The sequence below is a fragment of the Fundulus heteroclitus genome, chromosome 11, assembly GCF_011125445.2.
Source record: "Fundulus heteroclitus isolate FHET01 chromosome 11, MU-UCD_Fhet_4.1, whole genome shotgun sequence".
Taxonomy (NCBI): domain Eukaryota; kingdom Metazoa; phylum Chordata; class Actinopteri; order Cyprinodontiformes; family Fundulidae; genus Fundulus; species Fundulus heteroclitus.
This window is the reverse complement of record NC_046371.1, coordinates 27,943,589-27,957,628: the sequence shown is the minus strand read 5'-3', so window position 1 is coordinate 27,957,628 and position 14,040 is coordinate 27,943,589. Positions and strand designations below refer to the sequence as shown.

Here is a 14,040-nt window from a genome sequence, read left to right as displayed (position 1 = left end):
CAGACTTACAGGTAGTGTCTGCGATTTTTCTGGAAGGTTCTCCAAGTCCCTTTCAGAATAACTGCGCATGAGCAAGACCGTCTTACCTGCTATTCCGCTCCTCAGGGGAATCGCATGGGAAAAAAATAAACCTCCCAAATCCACTCTGGTCTGGTCTCTCAGACAAGTTTAAAGTATGCGGCGTAAGCAGCAGAGTTACAATTAACGGCTAACACCATAGCTAACAGCTAAGCTAACCGGATACATAATAAACACTAGAAGTGCGCGTGTGCAGGCAGCAAGCGGAAACTAAGAAGGAACGAGCACGCACACTGGCGTAACGTGAATGCGTCATAATGATTGGCATGTGGGACAACCAATAGATAAGGTGATTCCACTGGAACTTGAGGGACACATTCTGACCAAATGGCAGGGATTGGTCAGTTTTTACAGCTTTCACAGAGATCAAATTCTTAACCTCCTTTTTCTGAATATATAATGTATTGAATACTGTCAGGATGGAAGGACCATTTCACCTAGAATAACAAAAATTGTTTCAGGATTACCGACTGTAGCAGACTGTAGCGGAGGCAACCGTTTGCCCCAGACTCCTGCATAGGTGTCAGTACATTTTCTGAAAAACTGAGCCAAACTTGCCTTCAATTTAAACTAAACTTTACTTATAGTTCACACAGAAGATGGTGTAATGTACTGCAAGTATCAACAAAGCAATTTATCCCACTCAGGAGAATCAGACTACACAAGTTTGTAACGACAAAACAGTTTTAGAAAACATCAGCCTCAGATAATGCCTCCCTACAGTAAGCACGTGACTGAGCATTTAATGACTAGGAACTTGAAGGAGCAGTAGGCATTCCCTGGCACATTGACTCATACACGCTCAGGTTTTCTGTTTGCCCCAACGACCCACCTCCTACAAGGCGTGGTTGCATCTGTCAAGGTCATCTGGGATTCACCTCACCCTTTGTACTCACAGGAAAAAAAGAGTGCTTCACGAAGCATGAAAACAAGGCCGGGATGGCCCCCTTCCAAGTGAACTAAGGCCAGTGTTGGATAACTAGAAAAGTAACTTAAGGAATTTAGAGAAAATCATAATACCACGCTGTTATGTCCCTAAACATTGAGGCCAAATAGTGAAAACAAAGTTGGGTCATTATTCTGATGCAAGCTTGTATGGTTATGGTCAGTGTTCCTTTTTAAGACATGTCAATAAAGATGACAAGGGGCATTGTGCTTTGGTTACAGCAAAGATCAGAGTTGCTCCTCTTAAAGTAACAAACAATACTTTCTGGTTCTGGTTTACTCGTTGTCTGCCTCAGCGCTCTGGGGGGGGGGCGGGTCATTGGCTCCTCACAACCATTACTGAACATTTTTCTTAGATATACAAGCACACTTTCTCAAACACCTACAGTAGTGGAGGGGCTTGGATTCAGATGCTTACAGATTCTCCTCTATACAGAAAACCCTTATTGTTATCTTTAGCTGTCACTTTATACCTGTTATACTAAATAATACGTATTTTTCAGTGATGTTATCAAGGCGTTGGTTTTTCGTAAATATTAAACTTTTTTTGGTTGGTTTTACTGTTCTTTTTATATTTGTCTCTGCAGGTGTAGAAGTAGACTCAGAGGATGTTATCTTGTACTATATCTATACTATCCTCTATTTTTGTCACCTTTTCTCCCTTTTAGCATCTTTTCTTTTTTTTTCCTTCTCTTCTACCTTCCCGTATTTGTTTTCAGCAAATCTTAATGCTTTCTGAAGAAACAAAACTGAAGTAATAATCTTTGGACCAATCGAGGAGAGATCAAGAGTTAGCATTCAGCTAGTAACCACTGATCAGGCCCGAAATCTTGGAGTAGTGATGGACTTGGACCTGAACCTCCAAAAGCATCTAAAGACAATTACAAGGTTGGCCTTCTGTCACCTGAAGAACATTTCCAGGATTAAAGGACTAATGTCTCAGCAGGATCTGGAAAAACTAATCCATGCGTTTATTTTTAGTCGAATTGATTACTGCAACGGTGTTTTCACAGGTCTGCCTAAAAAGTGGATCAGACAGCTGCAGCTGATCCAGAAAGCTGCTGCCTGTGTCCTCACTAAGACTAAGAAAGTAGAGCACATCACCCCAGTTCTAAAGTCCTTACACTGGCTCCCTGTATCTCAGAGAATAGACTTTAAAATACTTCTATTAGTCTATTAATCCCTGAATGGCTTAGCACCTAAATACATCACAGACTTGTTATCAGTGTATCAACCCTCCAGACCACTCAGGTCTTCTGGCTCCAGCCTGCTCTGCATACCTAGAACCAGAACCAAACACAGAGAAGCAGCATTTAGTTCCTATGCTCCACTTATCTGGAACAAACTTCCAGAAAACTGTAAAAGTGTGGAAAGCCTGAGTTCCTTTAAATCAAGGTTAAACACACATTTGTTTAGGATTGCCTTCGACTTTCCACAGTGAAGTGCATCACCAAGGGAAAGGACTGACAATCGATCAGAGCAAATGGATTTTGGATTCCAACAATCGACAAAGCCGTGTCAAACTTTATACACCAATGTGTATAAAAGTGTCGCAGACTAAGAAGAGGCACACAGCAACAGAAAATGTCTGATCTTCCAACACAGCCTTTAGATCCATCTCTGCCGTTTACATTTTGTGTACTAGGCTGTTGGTCCCCTTCCAACCAAACAAGGCAGCAAAATTCACAAGCATTATAGACATCTTTTGACATGCCTTTGCTGCAGAGCTGTGCGTGTAGAAATGTTAGATGACGACTACAGACGCCTTTATCAACGCGCTTCGCTGTTTTACAGCCATAAGAGAAGCAGTCAGTGAGATAAGGAGCGATCAAGGAAGTAACTTCGTTGGAGCTAAAATGAATTGCCAGAGGCTTTGAAACAAGTGGACTCCAACCACATTGCCACATTTCTTTGCGCGAGAAACAATGTGACTTCAAAATGCATATTCAAGCCATACAGGGGGTGTAAGGGAAAGGCAAACCAGGACGGTTAGAAACGTTCTGTGCTCAAGACCTACACTTTCATCGAAAGTGAATAGAGGACGCATCATTTAGGACGTTTTTTTATGAGGCTACGGCCATTGTGAACAGCAGGCCTCTTACAGTGGTCAACCTAAGTGAACCAAACAACTCAGAACCCTCGATCCCAAATCATCTGTTCACCATGAGGTCAAAGGTAGCCCTGCCCTCTCCGGGTAAATCCATCAGAAAAAATGTACGCACGTAAAAGGTGGCGGCAGGTGCAGTACTTATCAAAATAGTTTTGGTTATGGTGGAACCATAGCAACAAGAGAAACTTGAAAGCTGGAGAAGATGCAAGATTTGCTCCGCGGTGAGGAGATCGGCACGCGTAATGGGGGCTGTAACGGACGAAGACGGACTCGCAAGGAAGGTAAAGACTCTCTTAAGGCATATTTAGAAAGAACAATCCTCCAGAGTATAGTGGAGCGCTCAGTGCAGAAACTGGATCTGCTGTTAGAGACTGTTTAAGCACATTCAACAGTTGAAGATTCATTCTTCTTATGGACTATGTGTTTTCAGATTTTAAAGGTTAAAGGTCATTTATTCATTAGGAGATCATTACCGCTATCAGCTAACTTCTCATGATTTGGTGGGAGTGTAAATGGCCTTAATAATGTTTTATTTATTGTAAAATAGGTTTATAGGGATTAAGTGGGTCAGAAAATGGATGGATGTTTATGTTGTTGTTTTTTTGCAGCTTTTATTTTATTAAGGCATAAAACAACAAGGTGTGGTACTTCAATTGTCTCAAACTGTACAGCAGAAGTGCCATCTCCAGAGTGCAGAAAGAAGGTGTTCTCCACTGTTAAAACGGGATAAAGAGATATTCCCAAGGTGTAATTCGAAGTGACAACGGTTCTTTAGCCCCTGGTAGACGGGAGAACAAGGTCTGTATTACAATTTTGTTATGTAAATGTATATTTACTTATATTTCACGGAATACAGAAGTTGCTATTAAGTGTAACGGTTACGTTATTCTCTGAAGGGTGCATTGTCAAAGGTTTACTAGCTTCAATGTTATGTGTCATGTAAGGTCAGATAATTACAAAGCAATAAAAGCCTATGTGAGGAGTAATAGTTAAGGTAAGGATAATTCATTTAGGCTTAAAGGGTAAGGCAAAGAGTTGAAGACAACATACTGTTTGGGTTACTTATGGTATTTTTAGTATATTTTGTAGCTCTTACGGTGTGTTTACATGCAAGGCCGTTCAATAAAAGGATTGTGAGCCGTCAGTTTGAGAGACCTTCTTTTCAAGTGAGGATGCTATAACCATATAACACTTTATTGTGCAGGACAGAAATCCTGGAGGAGGAAAAAAGAAACACTCAGCTTCCTCTTATGAGAGGAACCTGAGTTTTTTCACGGTGAGGAGAATAACACTATAACATATGAAACGCATTTCAAATTGTGGCATAAGGTCCTGAATTTCACCCCTAGGGGGCACTGAAACCCCACAGAGACTGTAGTGAAACTAATCCCATACTGGCTGAACAGAACTTGCAATACTAGTGTGCAATAATCGTGGTCTTTACCTCACACTTTGACTCACTTTCACTCATTGCATATAGTATATGTTACGTTTATATATTGCAGCACCAAAATGACCAACATCCCCATGTTAATGAATAGCGGATGAACTTATTTTCACAAAGGCTGTGCACTTTTAGCTCAAGTCGGAGTAGCGAGGACGTGATGCAGGGGAAAGGTTCGCATGCACACCATGGCTAATAACAGCAGCTGCCAGAGACGTATGACACTACCCCTGTGCTCGTTCTTTTTCAGCATTTCCTGTCTCATCTGCAACATCCTATTCTAAGAACAATGTAAACCATACCTCAGGTTAGATTCTGTACACGTGTCAACATGTATGATTTTATCTTTCCCTTTAGCTTTTTTTGTTACACAATGTTTCAGATCATCACAAGACATGAATATACTCTGTGTAGATGCTTATATTTGTGAAGGGGAAATAGCGATCGAAACCAACCTGACCATATGTAAAATAAATAAATAATTAATTAAAATTAAAATACCTGGTAAATTGAATCTTGTTCTCATGCATGACAGCGATTACTGCCATCAAGCATTTCTAATGACTTGCAATGAGCCTTTTTATACAACAGTGCTGAAGGCTTTTCCCCACTCTTCTTTGCAGCATTGTTTTAATTTAACAGTTTAAGTATGAACCCCTTGTTTCAAGCCATGGCACAAAGCTGTATTTTTTTTTTTTTTAGTTTTTCCTAGCCATTCAAAGGTGAAATTCATTCATGGTTTCACAATTTTCAGCAACCAATCAAAGAATTAAAGCATTTCCAGATGATCACCCTGATATTGCCATGCTTGACTGTTGGTATGATGTTCTTTTTTTAAATGCCATGTACGTTTTTATGCCAGATGTAACAGAATGCACATCTCCAAAAAAAAAAAAAATATAAGTATATTTCTGTCACGTCAGTTCTCTAAATATTTTCTCCTGAGTGGGTCCGGGGCTCTGGGTTCCTGGGGTGTGTCGCCCTTATGCTACACGCCCTTAGGCCCTTGGGTTCTATGTAGTATGGGGGTTATGTTCATTAACATCTCATGGCAAATGCTCTCCCATTCAGGGGGTGGGGGTAGGTTTGGAAGGGTAAGTTTAGATGGCTCTGTGTCCGGCTCCTTGTCTTGGTCCTGGTTTATGGCAGATATTGGTGCTGGTGCTATCCGGAGAACATGGGTCTACATAGTTCATGCAGGTTGGCTGACTACAGTGTTGTTATTCTTTCCCCGGGACGTTGCAGAGGGTGGATTGGGTGGTGGTGGTGTTGGTCTCGGTTTGCGGTTGGCTCTCGGACCCTGCTGCCTATCTCTGGCCCTGCGGACTATGGTGGTGCGGCTAGCGGAGCCTCCCTCTCTGGGTGGGTTTTTGGGGAACAGAGGTGCCTATTGGAGTCATTGGGGGAGCCGACTTCCTGGGAGGGCATTTTGCTCCCCAGTCATTCCTCACCATCCGCAAACACCTCCCTCAGCCTGCTCCATTACGCTACCATACATGTAGGACCTTGGGGGTGTGGGGGTCGCTGGAGAGCGGGGAGGATTTCCCAGCCCTGCTGTCTGATGACGTCCTTGACCCCAATTTTATTATACATCTTAGACCTTTATAACATTCCCACAACACATCTCTGGTTGGATGGGCCTGTTGGTCGTCTAGGCTGGGATCGAGGTGGGAGGTTAGGACCACAGTATGGACCGTTTAGGTCGGGTTGTGGTGGCCCCACATTTTGATGTTGGGGTGCACCCCCCGGGTCCAGGGGCTGGATACCCCTCTGGGGTGCCGGTAATAGGATCTGGGAGTGTAAGATGTGTGTGGTGAGTGCGAGTACTGCATCCCCATTTTTTTGTAGGAGTGTTCCCATGTGGGGGCACTAGGGTGGGGACATGTAGATGTGACTGTGTATGTGGTTTTCTGTTCATCTTTCTGTCAGGTTGGGTTTGAACTGCCCCCTCTCCTGGGCCATATCCTGCTCCCCTCCGTTGGCTGGCGGCTTGGCTCCTGATGGTCCTCAGTGTCCGGGGCTGAGGTACTCGGGCTGGCACCAGCTCACTCCTGGCAGATGCTTCGCAGGGCCTGGGCCTCCGTGGCTCTGTCGGGTGCCCCGCTGGGGGGCAGGGCGCCCCTGGGCCTCAGGTCTCTGGGCCCATGGGAGGATCCGGCGGAGCCCACAGGCTTGTGTCCGCGGCTCCCGGGGGCTTTGCCTTTGTGGCTTTTGGGGGTTCCCTTGAGCGTATTCCTGCTCTTCCCTTGGATGGGGGCTGCAGCTTTCCCTGGGTTGGCCCCTCTTGGGGACCTTTGCTTGTGGGGTCCCTTTGTGGTTCCCCTGGCGTATGCCTCCATGCTCTGGGGGCGGGGCTTTGGCTCCTCACAACCACTATTGAGCATTTTTCAATGGAAAAACCTTACATACACAAGCGCACTTTCACAAACACCTACTGGTACTTGGATTCAGGTACTTACACATTCACTTCTATGCAGAAAACCCATATTTTTATCTTTAGCTGTCACTTTATACATTTTTTACCTCTTTTACCTTCCTGTTTCAGTGTCCATATATTCTTTCTCAAAAGTGAGAAAGGGGGGTCGGATAACACAGTTTGTGGCACTGTTGCCTTGCAGCAAGAAGGTCCTGGGATCAAATACTGGCTTAGGATCTTTCTGTAATGAAGGTTGCATTAATGGGTTGTCTGCGGCTTTCTCCCACAGTTGCAACACTTTCACTTTAATTGGTCTCTCCAAATTGCTCCTAGGAGTGAGTCTGTGTATGCATTCTGGTGCGGATCTGTGATGGATTGGCAACCTGTCCAGGGTGTACACTGCCTTTTGCCCGATGAATGCAGGTTATAGGCACAATAAATGGAACATAATTTTTTTTTTCTGGCAAATGATTGATTTACCATTTTTGTTCTTCTTTCTTAGTAGTGGCTTTCTGCTGGGAACTAGCTCGCGGATGGCGTTTTAGTCAATTTTTCTTACATCATGAACACTAACCCTAACTGAGGGTTCGTTGTGACCTCCTGAAAGAGTCATCAAACTGCTCTAGAAGTAAATTTGGTTCTTCTTTGGTTATAAATACTTTTATAACCCTACCCTGACTGAACGGTGTTGGTGACTTCTTGTCAACCCCCCTTCTGGCCCTCTATTTCAGGTTGTCAGGTTCTACATATATATATAAACTTCAGGGTGACGAAAAAGCAAAAACAAAAAAATAATTCTACGACGGGGAAAAAAACGTTTTCCCTACTCTGTATATGTATGACTCTGACATCATTTTGGAGAAAGAAAGCTCTTGAAACTGATCGGAGTTAAAATAAACCTACTGGTAAGCTGGTTCCTCTTGCTTCTTTTGACAGTTGCATGCAGTATATTCTAAACTTCAGACATTTTCTTGTGCTTGGGCTGCTTTTCTGTGATAAATACCTTTTCGGCTTTCTGATACTGGACCTTGGGGAGCTGTCATTCAAATGAGAAATACTCCATGCTTGCATTCAGCCCTTGAAACTTGAATCCGGAGCGTGGCTCGGACTTTAAGGAGTGATGAATTGATTAGTGTGTGCTGGTTCTGATGCGATGGGAAAAGAGAGCACTTTGTGCCCTCTGCTCCGACTAAAAGGCCTTTCTACTCCAGCTGGTACTGTCTGGGTCACGTGGTGACGATGAAGAGATTGCTTCAGCACACTCATCGTACACAACGACAGTGACTCACCGGATGGTTGTTTCAGCTAATTTTAGGGCTTTGATGTTTCAGCGGCTTCAGTAACGTCGTACCCGACCGTGTTCAGGAAAGCTTTAAGATGAAACTAAAGTTCACAGAAACGGCATCAACCCAATTTAGCTTCTAAACGTGGCCGACTGAAAGAGCGAAACAGAAGGTGGGGGCTGCACTCTGGGGGCCATTTTGACATTTGCTGAGCCCACCGTTGCAACTGTCAACCATCAGCTGATGTCCTTGGGATTGTCCGTAATGAAGCTGTCCACCATCACGGCCGGCGAGTCAGCTATTTATAGACGTGAAAGGTAGCGCCAAATGGGCAAGAAAGAAACAACACACAATTAAATGAAAGGTGGTGGTGGTGATGGGGGGGGGGGGGGGTGTAGGCCAGACATGCATGCATAGACAGGCACAAACATCCAGCTTGAATGTATATTGATGCGTGTTGTTACTGACAAATGGGACTTTCCGTCTCTCAGAGGAAGGTGTGTGGCTTTTTGGAAATGAAGTCATCCGCGTTTCATCTGTTCTCGGTTCCCCCTTTGATTTTTATTTAGCCTCATGGTGCCTCTCTGCTTCATCCGAATAAATCATTGAGGAGAAGGGATCTGACACCTTCAATCTTCTCATTTTTCAGAGATGAAAATGAGCAGGAAAATTGGGACTGCTTTTATCCCAAACACTGTCCCGTCCTTGCAAATGTGATGCATGTTTTCTTGTATTCATCTCGCATTTGTGACTGCAGATGTGTGAAGAAAGTGATACCCCACCCAACACACACACACACACACACACACACACACACACACACTTCCTTCTGGGTTAAGGGAAATCTCACCAGAATTATGTCTGCAATAAATCTCATGCTTATCACTTTTTATTACTTCTCTTTTATCTGTCTTAATTTTACCACCAGTCACGATGATGAGTTTGTTCAGGGCTCAGCAGCCTGAACAGCAGGCGTTCACACACTGGAAGCTCCTCCATCTTTATTTCCATCCCTGCACACCAGATGCCTGTGGGGAGGGGAGGGGAGGGGGGGTAAGGAATGGTGAGTCCTGTGGCCTCTTCAACGTGTCACCTCTGCTGCTGTCATCTGCAGCAGCCTAATTTATAAAATTAGGCATTTTCCATTTTAATTCTGCACTTCAAGCAGTGCAGGTGCAGATATCTAGCCACTTGGGAAACGCAGCATTTATTAACAGAGGAAGCAAGATGAGGAACTTTAGAAAATAGAAACCCTTTCTTCTGATGCAAATTTATGATTTGGTCGGAAAAAAAAAAGAAGAAGAGAAGATTTTCTCTCGTGAGTTTCTGGTGCTTTTGGGAAAGGACTAATATCCATTTACCGTTTTCACGGTTGTCCGTGCTGAAAGAATGCAGCCCCACACCACAACACTGCCACCAGTGTTTCTAATCTTCTCTACCCAACCTCTGTGTCGGCACACTGTGCATAAATCACACAGTTATGAAGCCGACTGTTTGCCCTGGATTTTTATTTAGGTGGGTTAGAGAAAAAAAAAAGCACAACGCACTTTCCAGTTGTTAAAAAGTTGAAAATGCGTCATTGTCTTTGTAATTTACCAAAATGTTGGTCCGTCACATAAATCTCCAATAAAACACATCAAAGGTTGTGGTTCTAACGTGATGAACTGTGAAAAAGCTCAAAAAGTACTAAAGGATACTACAAATGGCAATGTTAATGTCATGTTTTTGAAATTATGTTATTTTATTAGAAAGGAGTAAAAAAAAAAGTCTTGCAGTACTTGCAGTTTAACACTGAGCAAAGACATTTAATGGGGGGATGTAGGGGGCAGCTTTCCCTTTCTCAAGAATCGGGAAGGTAAAACTTTGCGAGTGACAGATGGAGGTAGATTTATTTTTCTTGTTTAAAAAGTGCAACCAAGTCATTTGTCATGTGCATGCTGAGGCGATTTCACATAACGTCACATTCAGTGATGTTTTAATGTGCAGTAAAGACAATTGTTCAAAAAAAAGTGCTAAATACTGCTAGTATTTTTGACTGAAGAGGCCAGATCACCAAATGTAGAGGCACATTTCTGGTCGGATGCTATGCATGTGTTCGCCACGACCTCAGAACAGAACACTAATCGGAACTTCCTCTTCTTAATATAGTCTGAAGGGGAAGAAGTGAAGACGAGACAGCTAGATGAGCGTGCGGCTGATTTGGCTGCAGCTGATTTCATTGCCTCTCGGTTCTTTCAAAACGCTGGACTTTTCTCATCAGTTGCTCTGACCTGTGCATCCGACAACACAAGCTCCTGGTCCCTCTTGGCAAAACCAACAATGTAAGTGACAGGTTTATCTTTTCCATTAGCTTATTTTACAAATGACGACTTTTCAGATATGACCTTACTGCTTTACAGAAAACGCCATTGTCCGTAGATTTGTCCTCAGGCATGTGACCAAAGCCTTGCAGGTGTCAGCAGAGGCAGGGGCATATAGTGGTCTTGTTACAACATAAGAAATAAATACTTTGCAGGTGTTTTATTGCATGAAAACCGAAATGACACAATGAGCCGATATCAAATTGTTAGAAAAATGAAAAGTTATTTATGGAAGCAGATTTACCTAATTCATGTATAATTGTTCATGGATTTCATTGGTTTCAGTGAAACCCCCTTTACTATCTGCCTACTTTGTAAAAAAAAATAAATGAGCCACTAGTGCTACAAAAAAACAATGGAAAAAAAGTGAGGCAAACTGTATACTGTGTTGTGCATCATGGCACGGCATTTTGTAAACCATGTTATAGTTTATGTAAACTTGTTGTTTTTATTGGTTTTCTTGAAAGGTCAGTTGTAGGTATCTGGAGTATGTAGAGAAACAAACTCACTTTAACATCCAGATAAGCTGTTTTCTTTTTTCTTCTTTTGTGTGTTTTTAAAAAAGGAAATTGTTTTTTATCCCGGTCTGATAGTACAACTAAATTAATGTCATTAAATTGACATTATCCTTTCATCCTGTTTCTTTTTCAGTTCAGTTTTGCTCCTCACTGCCTAAGCTGTCCGCCTGGTCAGCCGGCTCTCACGCGTCTCATCATAGTAGGGTAGCTCGTCTTTCTAAGGGTCTGTCTTTAAAAACTGGAGAATAAAACAGCTTTCAGATCTTGTCAGAAATAAGCGCCACACAGCTCAGTGGGTAGAGCGGGCGCACCGTTCACCAAGGCTGTTAGCCTTCGGTGCAGCTGGTCGACGTTTGACTAAACGGCATATCTTCTCCTTTCCACCCTCTTTCTTGTCAAGCAACTTCCAAATAGTACCGCAAAGCCTAAAAACAAGCCAGAAACATTACAGGGGGAGTTTTCTTTGGAAGAATATCACAAGTGCTTCAAATTAGTTTTGATTGGAGTTCACATCAGGGTCAAACGTAGTCCAATTTGGGTTGTTTTGGATAAAATCCTGGATTAAATATGAACCAAGTTGATCCAAGTTGGGGCTGATTCCACAGGGTTGAATTAAGGGTTAGGTTTCCAACTCTAAAAATTGGTAAAGTTAACCAAAGAGGGAATTAAACATATATCAGCATAATTATTAAACAAGTCATATTGAAATGGTCCATCCACCCATTTCCTACACCCACTTGCTTGCTAACAGAGGCTGGTGCCAATCTCCACTGGCCAATGGTTACAATACATCTTGGACGGGTTGTCAGTCCATCACAGTGACACACAAGCATGCACAGACCCGCCGCCCACGGACAGTTTAGAAAGACCAATTGAGCTAATAGGCATGTACGTTTTTAGACTGTGGAAGATGACCAAACCCTACACAGAAAAGCCACAGCGAGCATTTGAACCCTGTGTCTTCATCCTGCAAAAGCAAAAATTCATACTGAGTCTATAACAGTCTGTACTGTCTGTCACATTGACTTCGTGACTACATCTTTGGTCAACATGTCTAATTTAGAACTAGCTCGCACAATTACTTAGAAGCTAATGTTGTCTTAATAACTAAAACAACAACAACACACTTTCTAGTGTAAACTAAAGTCATTAATTTAACAACTGGAATTGATAGTATTAAACATAATAATTGTTTAATTTATTGTCTGTACTGAAAGTACTTGGTTCAGAAAGTCACCATCTCACCATTATCCATCCTGTCGAGGAGGTTCAGTGAAGTCAGATCATGTGGTTGTATATTTCAAAATGGCCGCCTTTGAAAATTGATGAGTCTGCTTCTAGTCTGATCTCTAATCCAACAAACAGTATCGCTATTTTCGACGCACATTTTGGTTTAAAACGACCATCTTTTCTCCACACGGCATAAACTGGTGCAATCCTTTCAATTGCTAATATTCTATTGAATGTTAAGTTCTGCTTTCATAGCAACATTACAAGTCTTAACCTTTTAAAAAAAGCACATATTGAATTTATATCTTAAAGTACTGGCTCTTTAAGTGTTCCAGATGGTAAAAACTGCCAGTACTCTATATTGTGTAGGTCGTTTTCAGTTTTTAATATTGCTCTAGAATTGGGGCTCAGTTTTTTTTTTTTAAAGAACTAAAACTACCGTTTGTCACATTTAAAATTGTAAACATGTTGTTAATTATCTTCCAAATATAATGGGGTAACATCCGTTGTGTTCAAATACCCCAAATATGCCTCATTGTGCCAAAGCGTCTCCATCCTGTTGTCTGTTGTATAACACGTGTATTCACATCCTGAACTCTCCTGCCATTTGTATTTCAGATACCAACATGAATGGCCTGCTTTGTTGCGCTGAGATTCTGGGTGTGTTGCTGTTTATCCCACTGTCTGGGTGCCAAACCAGAGGGCCTACAACGAACATTGTGACTCCAGTTACAACCAGTTTGAACGACTCGGTGAAAACTGTAGTAACTACAACCACACCATCAGATTCTTTGACAAATAACCCATCTAGATCCCAGAGTGTTCAAACCACCTCCACCACAACAACCCCCTCCCCCACCCCCACCCCCTCCAACTCACCATGGACATTCATGCATCTAATGAAGCACTATCCCATGATGATAATAATCTGCGGTGTGCTGATTATAGTCTGCACCATACTCCTCATTTCTACCCTGATGCTTACGGTGAAGGTGTGCCAGCTGAGCAGACGCCTCAGGACTCTGGGCAGCAACGGTTGCCTCGTCGTCAACGCCGAGCACTGGATGGGAATGGACAAGAGAAACCAAGCCGAGTCACAGCCAGACGCTAAAGAAAACAGTTTCTTACTGGCAGACAACAGTGCTACAAAGGAAGACGGAGGGAAGGCCGGTGAGGATGGGCAAAACGGAGAAGACAAGAAGGCGGGAGAGGCTCAGGAGAGCGAAGAGGCCGCTACACCCGCAACCCCTGAGGTCAGTTCCCCGTCTTCAAAGCCTGAAGAGGAGGCCGCCACCTCAGAGCCCACCACGGCCCCTCCACCGCCTTCCTCCACTGAGGACACAGAAAAAACAAAGAATGAGCCTTAGAGTTTTCCGCGGGATTTTCCACTTAAGAAATCTCCTCAATTCAACTTCTTTATTCCTTTTTCAATTTTCAGCAGCTTCTCGGTACCTTTGAACCAAAGTGTGTGTGCGCGTGTGATTTTAACCAATCAAACTGCACGTTTGCGACAAAAAGTAATGCCTCTAGAATATTCTGCTTACATGTTTTTGTATATTCAATATTAAAATTGGAAAACAAAAGGTTTACTTGGTCCTTATTTTCTTTATTTTGAATCAAAAGCTGAGCACATCAAACTAAATGTGTGTCTTAAGT

At 42.9% G+C, this 14,040-nt stretch overlaps 1 long non-coding RNA gene across 1 annotated transcript; it reads left to right on the top strand.

Annotated features, from left to right (window-relative positions):
- Positions 1-10,436: 10,436 nt before the first annotated feature.
- On the top strand, positions 10,437-13,969 carry LOC105927768. Its single transcript, XR_001166297.3, has 2 exons — positions 10,437-10,597; positions 13,003-13,969. It is a non-coding gene; the product is annotated as an endochitinase A (long non-coding RNA).
- The last annotated feature ends 71 nt before the right edge of the window (positions 13,970-14,040 follow it).